At 36.3% G+C, this 18,536-nt stretch overlaps 2 long non-coding RNA genes across 2 annotated transcripts; both read right to left on the bottom strand.

Annotated features, from left to right (window-relative positions):
- Positions 1-365: 365 nt before the first annotated feature.
- Positions 366-1,047, bottom strand: LOC135671188 (uncharacterized). The gene is made up of 2 exons (XR_010512657.1): positions 889-1,047; positions 366-766 (listed from the first exon to the last, which is right to left on the bottom strand). It is a non-coding gene; the product is annotated as an uncharacterized LOC135671188 (long non-coding RNA).
- A 7,436-nt stretch (positions 1,048-8,483) lies between these two features.
- LOC135671174 (uncharacterized) lies at positions 8,484-8,945 on the bottom strand. The gene is made up of 2 exons (XR_010512653.1): positions 8,808-8,945; positions 8,484-8,685 (listed from the first exon to the last, which is right to left on the bottom strand). It is a non-coding gene; the product is annotated as an uncharacterized LOC135671174 (long non-coding RNA).
- Between the last annotated feature and the right edge of the window lie 9,591 nt (positions 8,946-18,536).

Below are 18,536 nucleotides of genomic sequence, written 5' to 3'. Positions count from 1 at the left end.
TAGTAAAGATAATCTCTCAAGTAAGTTTATCGTAAGCTTTCTTCAAATCAATTTTCATATGGATGTAATCATTCTTACTTCTAGAGTAATGCATAGAATATATAATCTCTTGAGCCATAAGATTATTATTATGAATAATATGATTGGCCATAAAAGTAAATTGTTTTTTAGAAATGAGATTATTAAGAAAAAATTTAATCCGATTAGCTAAAACTTTGGCTAGAATTCTATAATTCACATTACAAAGATATATCGATCGAAAGTACTTGATATTAAGAGGAGTAAGACATTTAGGGTTAAAATGGATAAAAGTTTTAGCTCAATTATCATCAAGTTCATGATATAATTAGAAGTGGTCAACATCATAATCCAATATAATTTATAAATTCAACAGTATATCCATCAGGTCTAGAGCTTTTACCATTGCTAAGGGATTTTAAGGTAACAACAATTTCAACCATGGAAAAAGTTTAGGAGAGAAGAGATATATATATATATATATATATATATATATATATATATATATATATATATATATATATATTGTACGTATCTGCCTCCTGTATATATTTTGCGTCGTCAAAGGAACTACTCCTCCATGCTGCCGAAGTAGCCTATCATGGGGTCGAAGGCGGACGGCAGTAAACATTGTTCCTGCATCCCCTTGTATAGGGTGCTCCGGGGCGCGCGGGCTGACTGCTAGGACGCAGGGCACGGTATGTAATCTCCGCTTTCGCTTCCTTCACAGGGGTCGTCTCCCCTCTCGCTACACCAGTTCAAACAATGCACAAAAGACATGCATAGGATCATTAGAGCTCGATGCAGATCGAGAGTAGATAGTTCTCAGAGCCGTAAACAAGCTTTAACTCACGGCATGCAGCAGCTGACCTGTGACGAGGAAGAAGACGATGACGAGTGTGAGGAGGAGAGAAGCACGACTCTTGACGACTGTCCTCATCTTATCGTCTTCGGTGGTGCACATATGATCGATTCAGAGTGGTGAGAGGGTTGGCTTTTATAGAGAAGGAAGGAGAAGCGATATTTGGGATTTGCGTCACAGCGTTAACGTCATGATGGTGTCTCTTCTTCCCATCCAACGCCGGTGATTGCTTCCGATGTCTATTATTGTCGTGTTCTTCATGACATGATCTATGTGGACGAGATAAGCTGAAAGAATGGGAGGATCAGAAGGAAGATGCTACCGGTGCCACACCACCATGATTGAGTTATCTCGTTGAATTAGTGGATGATACGTATTTTTGTGTTGAGGGTGTGGAAGAACGTGCATGGATGTATAAAACAGAATACTAACGAGCACATTAAGTAATATTGATTCGAGAGATAAAACTTATAACATAATTATAAGTCAATCATAATTACTAATAACTGCAAGTATCACGAACAACAGATGCTTTAACTAATAAGAACATGAGCATTTCTGACGTACAAAATGACCACTTATAGAGAGTCTTGTTTCATAGTTTCTTACACTAAGCTAAAACCTAAATTAAACATGAGACAGCTTATAACAAATTACCCGACAAGCACATTAAAGTATCAGCGAGAGATATAAATCATAATTACTATAACCATGTGATAAGGGATCATTTGGTGTGGCCCGTAAGCTCACAAGGAATTATTCACGACCCTTTCGGAGCGCTTTGGGCGATGGATCCTTTCGGAGCATGTGAGCTCTAAAATAATACCATTGAAGGTAAGGGAGACCTGACTGACTTATGAGCTATTGGTTCCCCATACTCCTCAACCAATGTGCAACTAAATGACTTTATCAATGCTCCCTCCGGAGAGAGAGTCAAGGTGAACGACTTATGATAAAGGACCATTTGGTCGATTGGTCATTGGTGTGGCTCGTAAGGAATTGTCCACTTTGGACGATGACGTACTTGCACAGTTTTTTCTTTTTGAAGCATGTGAGCTTTAAAAAGCACATCTAAAGGTACGAGAGACTTGACGGACTTATGAGCTTTCGGTTTCCATACTCCTCAACCAATGTAAAACTAAATGACCTTATAACCACAAGACTTAAGAAATGAATGAATGATTTATCCTTTATGATTTTTTAAAACTTTACTAAGTTTCCCTTCTTATTCAAGAAAACACTATAAACTAAGCGGAAAAAAAAAAAACACTGTAAAAACTAAACCCGGTTTGTATTGCAAAGTAATGCAACGAAGACAATTGTTTTACTGTTTTTGCTGATCCATTTACCAGAAATCATGAGCCTCCTACTCTCAGAGCTGTCTCTCCAGGGATGGTTGGCTTCTGGCATAGAGCTTATAGCTTGTCTTTCAGTGGATTTCATCATGCATTGTTCTCGGAAGATCCATGAGACGCCCATAACCATGACGACGAAGACAAAAAGATCGATTAACTCAATATATTTATTAAAAAATAAATTTGTTACTTCAAAGATTTAAAGTCCAGAAAAAAGGTCAAGCCCTCTGGTCTTAGTTCTATCCAACAAAACCTATATCTATTTTTTCTTGCAAAAGTAGATACATGCATACCAAGCTGTACAGTGAATTACTCGAGCAACTGCATAGCATCTCTAGTGACATTAAGTAATTAACGTTCGTGAACAATTTTGTATCTTCTTCTTCTAATAATTACTAGGGCTGGCTTTTGATTAACTTTGCTAATATGCTTTTCTTTTTCTCCTTCTTGTTCTTCTTCCACCTTTAAATCAATGAGTTTCACTAGCTTCCTTTTTGTTAGAGACGCGTATTTTAAGATTTGTAAGTATTTTTTTGTTTTTTCAGTTGTTTGGAGAACTAAGTTACTCATAGGATAGGGAACTTAAATATACAAAGAAATATTTGATATTAAAATTTAGTTATTCTAAATTATCTCATGCATCTAAGAATTTACGATGAGGTTGGTATTGAGGGAAAAAAAAAAATCAAGTATTCCTAGGATTTCTCTTAATAGATCTTGAAAGAGGGAAAAGATTATCCCATGTAACTCAAGATCTTATAATTTGCTCTTACGGTATTAGGATTTCTATTAAGAAACTAATAAAGTATTAAAATAAAAAAAAAAATATAGGGATAAAGTTCAGAAAGAATTTGGAGGCATATGCCATCTCCCACATTTCTCAAGCATTGATGGAATATGAAATAATGATTTAATAAATCTAAATAAGTAAAATAACTAGGTAAAAAAAATCAAGAGAGGTTAGAAGGCTCACTTTGGGTGGAAGGGCAAAAATAGAAGTATGCTAAGAGCTAGTTTTAAATAAGATATAATCAAGAGGTTGGATGACTTCTACTCCCCAAGTTAATACATTTCTCAAGCATTGATTGAAGGAAATATTTCTCCCATAAATAGCGCTTAACACAACTGAAAAAGATTTAATGCTTTTGGCCTTGGATGGTAAAATGGTGGTCAAGCAAATGGTGTGAGAAAAACAGTAGCACTTAGGGTGATGGTTATCGATAGGACTACGTTGATGACGATCGATGGCCAATGTGATTGCTCCTTTGGGTGGTGGTGCTGTTATGATAGGTTGAAGATAAAAGGAGAAAAGTGACGGGGAGGAGGGAAAGAATAGATTAGGTAGTGCCTATCATCCTTGAGAATTCTCTTCTCACTTGGGTGTCTAATCTAAGATTTTTTATGGCTACATGCACTCAATTCTTCATTCATTTATTCATTAATTTCAAAATGTGAAGGGTTTATAATGCTTTTATAAGAATAGATATTCCTCGGATGAGTGTCACATGCTTTCTTCTAGAAGAAAAATGACTAGGGATACATAGGATGGAAACAAGTGTTAAGAGAGGATAGAAGACAGGAATTACTGAAGAAGCTATCTTCGCATTAACATGTTCTCTCCCTATTTATATTTATACAGGTTAAGAGAGAGGATTTTTCTCAACAGAGTAAAGAGATTTTCTCATACAGTTAGGAAAATCTTATCTGCTATCATGCCCCCGCAAGATGGTACTCCTATCAAGGATACCAATCTTGGATTGATGTAATGCAAAAAGTTTATAAGCGAGATGCTTTGTGAGTGAGTTAGCTAATTGATCAGCCATATGTACATGGGAAAAACGAAGTTGACGGCGGACAACTTGATCCTGCACAAAGTGAAAGTCGATAGTGTTTATGATCTTATTTGCATTTTGAGTGACGTAGGAAGCTTCAATCAAAGAGAGACAATTAAAGTAAGAAGAATCATATTTGGTCGAAATGGAACATATTAGAAGATTATACGTTAAGCCGGAGGATCGATCGACATATTGACAGAAGGCTTCGGGCCATGGGTTTGGGCATCGGGCCAAGAAGAGTGAAAATTATGTTAAGGAAATTGGAGTTACGGAGGTCAACTAGCCGATTAGGCAATAGGCCGCAAGAGAGAATGATGCGCTAAAGAATTGGACAAAGCGTCGATGAACTAATGACATGTCGAATAACATTTGATTTAAGCTTTGTAATAATTGTCTAAATCGAAGAAGTTTTTAGGTGTAATTGGGTTGGAATTGGGCCAATTCAATTAGGGTCAAATTGTGCCAAAGTTTAGACTGTGTTGTACCAAGTGAAAGGCCCAAACAGTGATCCAAACAGGTGGAACCATTAGTGGCACAATATCCGAGATAGTGTGGTATTGCTAGTTTGGGTGGTGGTACCGCCCAGATATAGTCTCCTAGGCAATGGTACCACCTAGTGTCAATGCTGTAGGTGGTGGTACCACCCAACACAAGCGGTGGTACCGCCCAACATAGGTGGTGGTATCGTCAATACCCCGAAAATCAGGGATGAGACACTTATAGGCTCCAAGTTTGAATCCACTTAAGGCCTATAAATATCTCTCTCATCTCTGGTTAACATATACAAGCACAGAGAACTTAAAAGTGAGAAAACGTTGTAGCAATCACTTGAGAAATTCCCTCCTCTAGTCCTAAAGTTTAGAATTCTGTTTAGGGAGGAGTGAGTGCTTGTAAAAAGTTATCTCCTAAACATGTGAAAAGGAGAAGAGGGGTGTAAAAGGGTAATTGATCTTCGTTCGTTGAAAGAAGATCGTTAGTGGATGACGATGGGCTCGACGGAAGAGGAATCGACGGAGTGGATGTAGGTCACGATGACCGAACCACTATAAAAATCTGGTTTGCATTTATTTCTTACTATTTACCTTTATTGCAAACAGAATTCTTACTTTTACTACGCTTCGGCATGCTTTCAAGTTAAGCATTTTCGATATCGATTTTTATCGAACAAAAAGATTTTCAAAATCGACGTTTTTAACTACTGTACTAATTCACCGCTTCATCTTAGTACCGACTTGATCCTAACATATTGGCCTACCATAATCTTAACATAAGTTTGCTAATCTCTCATCTTCACAATATTAAAAGAAAATTAACTAGTTTTTGAGATATAGAGAATATATTGATATCACTGGAACAATTTATAGAGCTAATAATAAGATATAAATTTTAAAAATTATTACATGCGATAAACTCATGCCCCTTGTATATTCTTAGGTATACTTCAAATAAGTCATTAATGACTTCGTACCGACTCGATCCTAACATATTGGCCTACCATAATCTTAACATAAGTTTGCTAATCTCTCATCTTCACAATATTAAAAGAAAATTAACTAGTTTTTGAGATATAGAGAATATATTGATATCACTGGAACAATTTATAGAGCTAATAATAAGATATAAATTTTAAAAATTATTACATGCGATAAACTCATGCCCCTTGTATATTCTTAGGTATACTTCAAATAAGTCATTAATGACTTCGTACCGACTCGATCGTAATATATTGGCCTACCATAATCTTAACATAAGTTTGCTAATCTCTCATCTTCACAATATTAAAAGAAAATTAACTAGTTTTTGAGATATAGAGAATATATTGATATCACTGGAACAATTTATAGAGCTAATAATAAGATATAAATTTTAAAAATTATTACATGCGATAAACTCATGCCCCTTGTATATTCTTAGGTATACTTCAAATAAGTCATTAATGACTTCGTACCGACTCGATCGTAATATATTGGCCTACCATAATCTTAACATAAGTTTGCTAATCTCTCATCTTCACAATATTAAAAGAAAATTAACTAGTTTTTGAGATATAGAGAATATATTGATATCACTGGAACAATTTATAGAGCTAATAATAAGATATAAATTTTAAAAATTATTACATGCGATAAACTCATGCCCCTTGTATATTCTTAGGTATACTTCAAATAAGTCATTAATGACTTCGTACCGACTCGATCCTAACATATTGGCCTACCATAATCTTAACATAAGTTTGCTAATCTCTCATCTTCACAATATTAAAAGAAAATTAACTAGTTTTTGAGATATAGAGAATATATTGATATCACTGGAACAATTTATAGAGCTAATAATAAGATATAAATTTTAAAAATTATTACATGCGATAAACTCTCTCACATAAGTCATTAAAAATTTCTTCCACTCTCTTTAGATCTATTAAGAAAATCTTAGGTATACTTCAAATTTTATTTTTTCTTTCCATACTGACCTCCTCCTGTTAAATTATGAGATGCATGAGATAATTATAGAAAAACAAAACTTCAATATCAAAGATTTTTTCATGTACTTAGTTTCCTATCCTACTAGTAATTCTAGTTCTCCAAACAACTTAAAGAATTCAAAAATACTTACAAATCCTACCTCTCCAACAAAATGAGAGCCAGTGAAACTCATTGTCTTAAAAGGTGGAAGAAGAAGAAGAAGAACACAAGAGTAGCATGTTAGCCAAGTGATGATTAGAGGAGTATCCTTGAAGCAGATGCAGAATTGATCATGAACATTAGTTATTTAATATCACTAGAGATGATATGCAGTAGTAATGATCAGGAGGAGTATCAAGAATCATCATTAAAGCATTTGTTGCAGTAATTCACCGAATATAGCTTGGTGCGTATATATACAGAAAGGGTAATAAGCACGCCAACTGATTGGCTAATTGGATAAGAAACAACAGATCGTCGTTTTTGTTGGAAAGAACAATGAACTATGAAGATCAGGGATGTGTTCTTTTAGATCTTTGAAATTATAAATTTATTTTTCTAAAAAATATATTAAGTTGATCACTCTTTTTGTCCTGATCATGATGGTAATGAATGTATCATGGATCTTCCAATCAAGAACAATGCATGATGATATCCATCAGAAGACAACCTATGAGCTCGTGATACAAGTCGACCATCTTGGGAGAGATAGGCTCTAAAATAGAAGTCGACTATTTATGAGGGTCATTTATGTAAACATACCATTAATTAATAGTTAATAATATCAAAGAGTAATCTTTTTTTTAATTATCAGGGCAAAATGCAAAGAAAAATTATCTTCTCAATTTTCTTTTTCTGACAACTGACCAATTATGTGGAGCTTCAGTACAACTTCAAACTATAATATTCTTTGCTCTATATATGATACAAAAGATAATTTAATTAATGTTTCGTGTAACAACAACATGTTAACTGTGTATACTTGTCAAGTACAATATAAATGAAAACATAATCACAGCCATCAAGTCTACAGCAATAATAACTCATTATGATGCATAAATTTTATCATCATTCATCTCTTATAAAAAAAAAGTTTAGTTAAATTATGTGCATATAATTATAATTAGCATCAAGGTTTTTAATTTCGAATGATATGGGTGGTACATGCTGGTCCATCAGCAGATCGGTATACAGACCGTCCGCTACCGGGTGATAGCATCGATTACGACTGTTTTCGTTCCTAAATCATAGAAGAAAGAGGTTAATGACAGAGAAGAAAGAAGAGGGAGAGGAAAAAAGAAAACTTGGAGATCCAATGCAGCGATGAAGCCTCAATGACGTCGTAAGGAGAAGCGATTTCTTCTCCCTAACAGAAGAAACCGTGTGAAGCTATGCCTTTCTCTTTTTTTTTCATGCAGGGAAACCAAGGCGATGTTGCCTTTCCCCTTTTTTTTCGCGGCGAGGAGAACTCCTCACGTGGGTAGAGTTGTCCACCAAGGCTATATATTCCGAACGGTATACTAAAATGTATCGCTCGATATACTTATATCATACCGTACCAAATTGAACTCAAAATTTTGATATGATAAGAAATTACAAACCTTCGTTAGCACATGTTCATGTCACCCAAAACAACACTTTCTCATATTTATTCTTAATTGAGAGCAAACCTAATTAATTGTTCATAACTACTAAGTAATCAAGTCTAAGTAACAATAATACATGTACACTTCTCATGTTATGAGGCAAACTGATGGAGGCAAAATCCGCATATAAATATAAATATATTTATATATTTATTTATATGACCTTTCACAAAAGATCCTGCAAAGTATAAAAGCACAACAGGGTTCTGAAACACACGCACTACAAACATGCACAACCATCCATACAGACAGTCTTATTGTACGTATCTGCCTCCTGTATATATTTTGCGTCGTCAACGGAACAACTCCTCCAGGCTGCCGAAGTAGCCTATCATGGGGTCGAAGGCGGAGGCGGAGGCGGAGGCGGAGGGGTAGAAGGCGGACGGCAGTAGTAATGGCTCCCGCATCCCCTCGTATAGGGTGTTCCACGGCGCGCGGGCTTACCGCTAGAGGCATGGTATATAATCTGCGCTTTCGCTTCCTTCACAGGGGTCGTCTCCCCTCTCGCTGCACCAGTTCAAAGAATGCACAAAAGACATGCATAGGATCATTAGAGCTCGATGCAGATTGAGAGTAGATAGTTCTCAGAGGCGTAAACAAGCTTTAACTCACGGCATGCAGCAGCTGACCTGTGACGAGGAAGACGATGATGACGAGTGTGAGGAGGAGAGAAGCACGACTCTTGACGACTGTCCTCATCCTATCGTCTTCGGTGGTGCACATATGATCGATTCAGAGTCGTGAGAGGGTTGGCTTTTATAGAGAAGGAAGGAGATGCGATATTTGGGACTTGCGTCACAGCATTAAGTATGTCTATTATTTGTCGTGTTCTTCGTGACATGATCTACGTGGACGAGATAAGCTGAAAGAATGGGAGGATCAGAAGGAAGATGCTACCGGTGCCACACCAACATGATTGAGTTATCTCGTTGAATTAGTGGATGACACGTATTTTTGTGTTGAGGGTGTGGAAGAACGTGCATGGTTATATAAAACAGAATACTAACGAGCACATTAAGTAATATTGATTCTTGAGATAAAGCTTATAACATAATTATAAATAAATCATAATTACTATAGCTACAATTATCATGAGAAACAAGTGCTTTAACTAATAAGAACGCGGGAATTTCTAACTTGCAAAATGACCACTTATAGAGAGTCTTGTTTCATAGTTTCATGCACTAAGGGAAAACCTAAATTAAACATGAGACAGCTTATAACAAATTACCCGACAAGCACATTAAAGTATCACCAAGAGATATAGATCATAATTACTATAACCACGAGACTCAAGAAATGAATGAATGATTTATCCTTTATAGTTTTTTAAAACTTTACTAAGTTCCCCTTCGTATTCAGAAAACACAATAAACTAAGCAAAAAAATAAAAAACATATATGCCTTCTCAACGATCTTTAATCGAATATAACTTCACGAAAAAGCTAAGATAGGTTGAATATACTTACATCTCTAACAATGTAGGTCTGTTGGATAGGAGGGGATGAAAACCCACAACACTGTAAACACAAGTGGAGAACATTTTCAAAGAATAAAACACACTAGGGAAACCACTTACCTCAAATATTGTCCTACCTACCTGAAAAGCATCATAATTTCTTTGAGGGAAGCCTCCCTATCACAATTCAAGATCAGAGATGGGAGAAAAGAGGAGAGAGAGTTGTTTTGATAGGTCTTTTTGAAGAAAAAGATTGAAAAAAAAGGGGAGTTAGAACGCTAAATAAGGTTTTGGACTCCAAACCACTCCTATGAATCCCTACCGATCTTCCCTAAGAACCCAATGTTTCATTCTAAGTCAAAGCATATAGATGTCAGATACCACTGGATTCGAAATGTATTTGAAGAGAAGCAGTTGCACCTTCAGAAAATTCACACAGATGACAACGGAGTAGATATGTTGACAAAGGCTTTATCAAAAGAAAGACAGGAGATATGACGACAATCGATCGACATGTCTTCATATTGAGGAGTCATGAGACAGCCTCCCTTATGGGCTGATGGGGGAGTTGTTGGGCTGACAGCCCATGTTCAGCCTATTGTGGGCTTTATCAGCCCAGAGCTCACACCCATTTGATATAACCCTAGATCAATATAAGGGGGGTGTGGTGGCTGCGTTTTAGATACAAGGTGATTGTGTTTTTTTGGGGAGAAAAACTACAACAATATAGACATCCTTGCAGCAGCAAAGAAGAGAAGAAAAAGATAGAAAAATAAGAGAAATAAAGGGAAGAAAACAAGGATTGAATTAGTGATTAAACTGCCAGGCACCTATTTTTGGCCACCTTTTTTTTTAATTTTAGGTTTATCAAGATTCATTTATTCAAGTTTAACATATTTAATTCCCTTCTAATAAAATTAAATTATTCCTCTCTTAATGATTTAGTAAAGATATCTGCTAGTTGGTATTTTATATAAACAAAATCTAAGAATATGTCATGATTGTTTATATGATCCCTAATAAAATGACGTCTAATGTCAATATACTTGGTAAGTGAATATTGAATAGGATTCTTTGACAAGCAAATTGCATTAATATTCTCATACATTATCGAGATATTTTTTAGGAAAAGTCCATAATCTTCTAAAGAAAAAAATTAGACCCAAAATAATTTTCTAAAAATAACTAGACCTAATTGTCTGAAATGGTGTGGTTTGCATCTCAAGTTATGTGGTATCGATGCGAACCAAATCGAACAAAAGTGAATTCATCTAAAGTTTTGTTTTTATCTTTTTAAAAGAGAGATTTCATATTTTTTTTCATTATTTCTTGTTATCAGTACATATGTTTTTAGCATCGCCAATATCGATCTCAAGCAAGCCCGAATGAAAAAGGTGGAGGGTTGTACAAGGCCAATGAGGGTCAGTGTTCAAAAAACATATAAAAACTCATAACTATGACCTTAAACATTTGATAATTATACTATATTATTACTTAGAATTGATGTGAGACATATTCACCATCTAAGTATCCTAAAAGGAGAAGGGTGGACGGAGGTCATATGCAATAAATCTATTATATCAATAGAGAAGTGTTTTCTTAGTCTATTTTGGACCAGCATGAGTAAAGAGTCTAAGAAATAGGATTCGGCTAATAACACAAAATATAGAAACATTTTCAGAAATAGGTTTAGATAAGATAGATACATGGAAGAAAATTTAATATATTTAATGTATAAGATACTTAGTGGGTAGGGTAAAAAAATGTTAGAGATTGCTAATACCGAAATAATTAGAAATATTAATTGTGTAAGTGGCTTTTGAAGATAAGGCTGAAAATAATGTTGTAAAATCAAAAGATATGAGAAATAATAATATTTCTATAATATTTATTATGAGAAAACATTTTTAATATATTTTTAAAGTTGAACGAGTTTAGTGGCAATAGAAAGGTTACAATGAAGGTGCCATCTATCCTACTTCTCACTAGGCTCACTGTTAATGGACTTCAAGAATTTGTAAGCAGATTTGACAGTAGGCTTACTTTGATTGTCAAAATACCACAACCAAATATCCTTGTTATGATCCATGATGGGGATATAAACAGGAATAACCTTTATATATGAACAAATACTAGAAGACCATAATACGCAGCGGAATAAAATGGAAACACAATCAAACAGAACACCAAGATATACGTGGAAAACCCCTTCAATGTGAAGGGTAAAAACCACGGGGCAAACTAGAGATAATCCACTATGAGAATAATGAATGTACAAATCTCAATCTCTTGCCCAAAACCCTAGCAACAACCACAAGAGAATAACTGGGATACAAGGATCACGTCACTGCCCACAATATCTAAAACTCCCAAGTAATCACAGTAAGAGTCTACTGTAGATTTGATCTAACCTGAGATGAGAACACTGCTAGATGATTGAGAACAGTCTCTCTGCGTTGTCCTTGTCTTCTTCCCTTTCTTTCTCTTCCTTTTCTGCCTTGTTCTCCTTCTTCTCTTTGGAATCTCGTCGCTATAAAGATCTGCCTCGTTGCTGCCTTTTTATAGCTTTAATCTGCCTCTAAAACGTAGCCACCACACCCCCCTAATCTTAATTAGGGTTAGGTTAAGAGGGGGTGTGGGCTGTGGGCTGATAAAGCCCACATAGGCTGAATATGGGCCATCAGCCCAACAACCTCCCCCTTCAGCCCATAAGGGAGGCTGTCCCATGACTCCTCAATGTGAAGCCATACCGACCAACTGTCGGCATATCTCCTGTCTTTCTTTTGGTAATGTCTTCGTCAACATGTCTGCTCCGTTGTCATCTGTATGAATTTTCTGAAGTTGCAACTGCTTCTCTTCAAATACATTTCGAATCCAGTGGTATCTGACATCTATATGCTTTGACTTGGAATGAAATATTGGGTTCTTACACAAATGGATGGCACTTTGGCTGTCACAATGCACCACATAATTTTCCTGTTTCAGCCCCAATTCTTGTAAGAATTCTTTCATCCATAACATTTCTTTGCATACCTCTGTAACAGCAATATATTCTGCTTCTGTGGTAGAGAGAGCAATACACCTTTGTAACCTGGATTGCCATGACACAGCTCCCCCTGCAAAAGTAAGTACATAACCTGAAGTAGACTTCCTCGTATCTATATCTCTTGCCATATCTGCATCTGTGTAACCTGTTAACACAGGTGGTCCACCTCCAAAGCTTAAACAAACCTTAGAGCTCCCTTTGAGATATCTAAAAATCCACTTCACTGCTGCCCAGTGCTCTTTGCCTGGATTTGCAAGAAATCTGCTAGTAACACCCACTGCATATGCGATGTCTGGCCTCGTACATACCATTGCATACATTAAACTTCCAACTGCTGAAGCATAAGGAACCTTTTGCATTTTCTCCTTCTCCTCATCACTTGACGGACTCTGTTCTGAGCACAACTTGAAGTGACCTGCAAGAGGAGAACCAACTGGCTTAGCATTGCTCATACTGAATCTTTCCAATACCTTCTCGATGTATTTCTCCTGTGACAACCAAATCTTCTTGTTTTTCCTATCACGAGAAATCTGCATGCCTAGTATTTGCTTTGCTGGCCCCATGTCCTTCATTGCAAAAGACTCACTCAGTTCCTTCTTCAACCTGTCAATTTTAGACATATCTTTCCCAAGAATAAGCATGTCATCAACATAAAGTAAGAGAATAATAAAATCCTCACCAAACCATTTGATGTATACACAATGATCTGAAGCCGTTCTTTTGTATCAATTTTCTGTCATAAATGAATCAAACTTTCTGTACCACTGTCTTGGAGCTTGCTTTAGCCTATACAAGCTCTTCTTCAACTTGCAGACAAAATTATCTTTACCTTTGACTTTGAAACCTTCTGGTTGCTCCATATAAATTTCCTCCTCCAAATCACCATGAAGGAAAGCTGTCTTCACATCTAACTGCTCAACCTCCAAGTCCTGGCTAGCAGCAATACCAAGAGCAACACGAATAGAAGACATTTTAACAACAGGAGAAAATATCTCTTCAAAGTCAATACATTTCTTTTGACCAAAGCCTTTCACAACCAATCTAGCTTTGTACTTTGGTTGAGAACAATATTCTTGAGTCTTCAACCTAAAAACTCACTTGTTCTTCAAGGCCTTCATTCCATTTGGTAGCAGCACCAAATCATAAGTGTGGTTCTTCTGAAGAGCATCCATCTCTTCCTGCATAGCAATTAACCACTTCTCTTTCTGCTCACTCTCAATTGCTTCCTGGTAACTCTCTGGTTCACCTGCATCAGTAAGCATCACATACTCATCTGTAGAGTATCTTATGGAAGGTTGACGTTGTCTAGAAGATCTTCTCAACTAAGGTTCTGCGGGAACTTGCTCTCCTACTTCTTCTTGCTCAACATGTCCTGCAGGTAAATCAACATCAGGCTCTACACTATTTTCCTGCACATCTCCCCCATCACCCTGATATACTGGAGGAATAACTGGGTCACAATCTGCTAATCCTTCTGCAGAAGTCTTGGCTGGTGCCTTCTTCTTCAAATCCTCAAATGTTTGATCCTCAAAGAAGACCACATCTCTGCTCCTGAACACCTTCTGCTTTTCTGGATCCCAAAGCCTGTAACCAAACTGATCATGTGAGTAACCAAGAAAAATACATTCTTTAGACTTACCATCCAGCTTGGACCTCTCATTATCTGGAACATGTGCAAATGCACGACAACCAAACACTCTCAAATGCCTGTAGGAAACATCTTTCCCTGACCATACATGCTCTGCAACATCACCATCTAGGGCTATACATGGTGATAAGTTGATCACATCAACTGCAGTCCTCAAAGCCTCATCCCAAAACCTTTTGGGTAGCTTGGCCTGTGAAAGCATACATCTGATCTTTTCCATGATGGTGCGGTTCATCCTCTCTGCAATTGCATTATGCTGAGGTGTACCAGGAATTGTCATCTCATGTTGGATCCCATGTGACCTGCAATAGTCATTAAACAATCCCGTATACTCACCACCATTATCTGATCTTATGCATTTCAATTTCCTTTCTGTCTCCCTTTCAACCCTGGCATGAAACTCTTTGAAGACATTAATAACCTGATCTTTGGTCTTCAAAGCATAAGCCCAAACTTTCCTGGAAAAATCATCTATAAAAGTGACAAAATAAAGTGCACTACTTATACCAAGAACATCAATAGATCCACCAGGAGTTTTTGTTCTCAAAGGACCACATACATCTGTATAAACACGGTCTAAGGCATGCATTTTTCTACACAAAGCAGCACTAGCAAATGAAACTCTATGTTGTTTACCAGCCAAACAATCAATACAAGGGTTCAGATGTATACCTCTGAGATCTGGTAATACCTCTCTCTTGGAAAGAGCTTGCAGCCCCTTCTCGCTCATGTGTCCCAATCGCCTATGCCACAACTCCATACTGAAGTCTTTCTCTGTAGCATTTAACTGCTCACCATAAGCTTTAGCTTGCAACCTGTACAAAGTATGACATTTCTTTCCACTAGCTATAACAAGAGAACCCTTACTGAGCTTCCATTGCCCTCTGTGAAATCTGCTTTCATACTCTTCATCATCTAGTCTTCCAACTGAAATTAAATTCAGCCTCAAGTCAACCACATGCCTCACATCCTTAAGTAACAACTTGCAGCCAAGGTTGGTCTTTAAATGGATATCACCCATGCCAATGATGTCTGCTGTGCCATAGTTGCCCATCTTGACAACACCAAAGTTTCCAGACCTGTATGTAGCAAAAAACTCCCTCCGTGGTGTAGCATGATAAGAAGCACCTGTGTCAATCACCCACTCAAGATCCTGACACACACAAGAAAAAATATCATCAGAAGGAGACAAAATCAAATAATCACCACCCTGCACTATAGCTGTAGTATTATCCTTTGACTCTGTAGACTCCACTTCTTTTCCTTTTTTCTTGTTCTTCTTAGGTTGCTTACATTGGTTCTTATAATGTCCTTTCTCACCACAGTTATAGCAAACAATATCTTTTCTTGATCTTGACTTGCTCCTACCCATACGTGAACTGTTTCTAAACTTTGACCTTCCTCTGTTCTCTGAGATAAGTGCCTGTGAATCATTCTGAGATGTTGCCGAACTCTTTCTTCTCAACTCCTCATTCAACAAACTGCTTGTTACTTGACTCATAGTGACAATACCATCTGACGCAGAATTACTAAGGGAAACCACCAGTGTCTCCCAACTTTCTGGTAATGAACTGAGAAGTAACAATGCCTGCAACTCATCATCAAGAGACATTCTCATAGAGGATAACTGGTTAGTAATACTCTGCATTTCATTCAAATGCTCAGCAATAGAAGCACCCTCTCTATATTTTAGGTTCACAAGTTTTCTGATCAAAAAAGCTTTGTTGCCAGCTGTTTTTCTTTCATAGAGACTTTCCAATTTTTTCCAAAGAGAATATGCAGAAATTTCAGTAGAAACATAGTGAAAGACACTATCATCAAGCTACTATCTAATAAACCCAATTGTTTTTCGATCTAACCTCTTCCACTCATCATCTGTCATAGTTGTAGGTTTTGCACTATCCCCTTGCAAAGGTCCATACAAATCTTTGCAATACAAGAGATCTTCCATTCTTGGTTTCCATATCATCCAATTATTTCCATTCAAACTAATCATGCGAGAAATATTACTGGCCTCCATGTTTAAATACAAAAATTAAATCACCAAAACCCCGCTCTGATACCAGTTGATGGGGATATAAACAGGAATAACCTTTGTATATGAACAAATACTAGAAGACCATAATACGCAGCGGAATAAAATGGAAACACAATCAAACAGAACACCAAGATATACGTGGAAAACCCCTTCAATGTGAAGGGTAAAAACCACGGGGCAAACTAGAAATAATCCACTATGAGAATAATGAATGTACAAATCTCAATCTCTTGCCCAAAACCCTAGCAACAACCACAAGAGAATAACTGGGATACAAGGATCATGTCACTGCCCACAATATCTAAAACTCCCAAGTAATCACAGCAAGAGCCTACTGTAGATTTGATCTAACCTGAGATGAGAACACTGCTAGATGATTGAGAACAGTCTCTTTGCATTGTCCTTGTCTTCTTCCCTTTCTTTCTCTTCCTTTTCTGCCTTGTTCTCCTTCTTCTCTTTGGAATCTCGTCGCTATAAAGATCTGCCTCGTTGCTGCCTTTTTATAGCTTTAATCTGCCTCTAAAACGTAGCCACCACATCCCCCTAATCTTAATTAGGGTTAGATTAAGAGGGGGTGTGGGCTGTGGGCTGATAAAGCCCACATGGGCTGAATATGGGCCATCAGCCCAACAATCCATATGAAGATTAATCCTAAATATTTTTTCCATCAAAGAGGGTGGGTCCAATGAAGCATATAATAACTCATAATTCCATCGGTCATCACAAAACAAGGAACTAATATGAGAATCCAAAGAATTAAATTGAAAGAATCAATAAAAATATGTTTATGTTAAATAGGCAAATAAAAAATCCATGTATCTCAAACTATATGGTTGGAAGAACCATTATTTATAAATTCAAAGAAACCCATTTTCAATTGATCCATAGCCCTTAGTATGGTGAATTGCTTATTGTCCCAAGTGAAAACCTTGCCACATTTATCATAGACCACATTAACTCATATGGTATCCTTATGATTTAGGTATTGAGCAATACAAATTGGTTTGAAGGATAACTTTAACCAAGTGAATGTCTTTAATCGCCAAGCCATCTTTTTGTTTAAGCATAATGACATGATCCAAAAAGATCATGTGTAAACCTCTAGAGCCATCAGATTTTTGCCAAAAGATAATTTCTAATACTCTGATTGATATTGTTGAGAATAGTGTTTGACATCTAGCTGACACTTAAAAAAAGAATATAGGGAAAAGCTTTGAGAACTGAGTTAATGAGGATCACTTTCCCAACTAAAGAAACCTAAGGAGCCATGTCAGTAACGAAGTCTATTAGAGATTTGCTGTATGATATGATCATGAGAATTAATGGAGATTCTTTAGGGGGCAATAAAAGTGGTAAGATATTTAAAAGAAAACATAGCCTATTAGATTTGACATTGATTACAAATATCCTATCATTCGTCTCTCTAAGTATTCTTAGGAAAATAGATAGCCAATTTAAGATTATTGACTTTAAGATTGGTCAAAGATTCAGACAACTTTAGGATCTGAATAATAGAGTCACAAAATTTCTTATTCACATAAAAACATAGGAGGATATCATCCACATAGAGAGAATATAACATAATTTATATATAGTGATCAGATTCCTCTCACAAGCTTGATTTAAAAGCATGGAAAGATGTCGTGAAACAATGACAAAATGTACGGAGAAAGGGGATCCTCTTGTCTAAAATCATGTCTTCCCTTAAAGAAATTAAAGGGCTCACCATTCAGCAAGCAAGCAAAAGAAGAAGAGGAAATACAAGAATAAATCCAGCATATGGACTTATATGGAAATTTGTCTAGTTTAAGCATGGTAAAGAAAATCTCTCAAGAAAGTTTATCATAAGCTTTCTTCAAATCAATTTTCATATGGATGTAATCATTCTTACTTCTAGAGTAGTGCATAGAATATATAATCTCTTTAGCCATAAGATTATTATTATTATGAATAATATGATTGGCCATAAAAGTAAATTGTTTTTTAGAAATGAGATTATTAAGAAAAAAATTAATCCGATTAGCTAAAACTTTGGCTAGAATTCTATAATTCACATTACAAAGATATATCGATTGAAAGTACGTGATATTAAGAGGAGTAAGACATTTAGGGTTAAAATGGATAAAAGTCTTAGCCCAATTATCATCAAGTTCATAATATAATTAGA

This window comes from Musa acuminata, unplaced genomic scaffold, assembly GCF_036884655.1.
Source record: "Musa acuminata AAA Group cultivar baxijiao unplaced genomic scaffold, Cavendish_Baxijiao_AAA HiC_scaffold_1138, whole genome shotgun sequence".
NCBI classification, from domain to species: Eukaryota; Viridiplantae; Streptophyta; class Magnoliopsida; order Zingiberales; family Musaceae; genus Musa; species Musa acuminata.
Note: the sequence above shows the minus strand (reverse complement) of the source record. Positions and strands in the feature narration are given on the sequence as shown.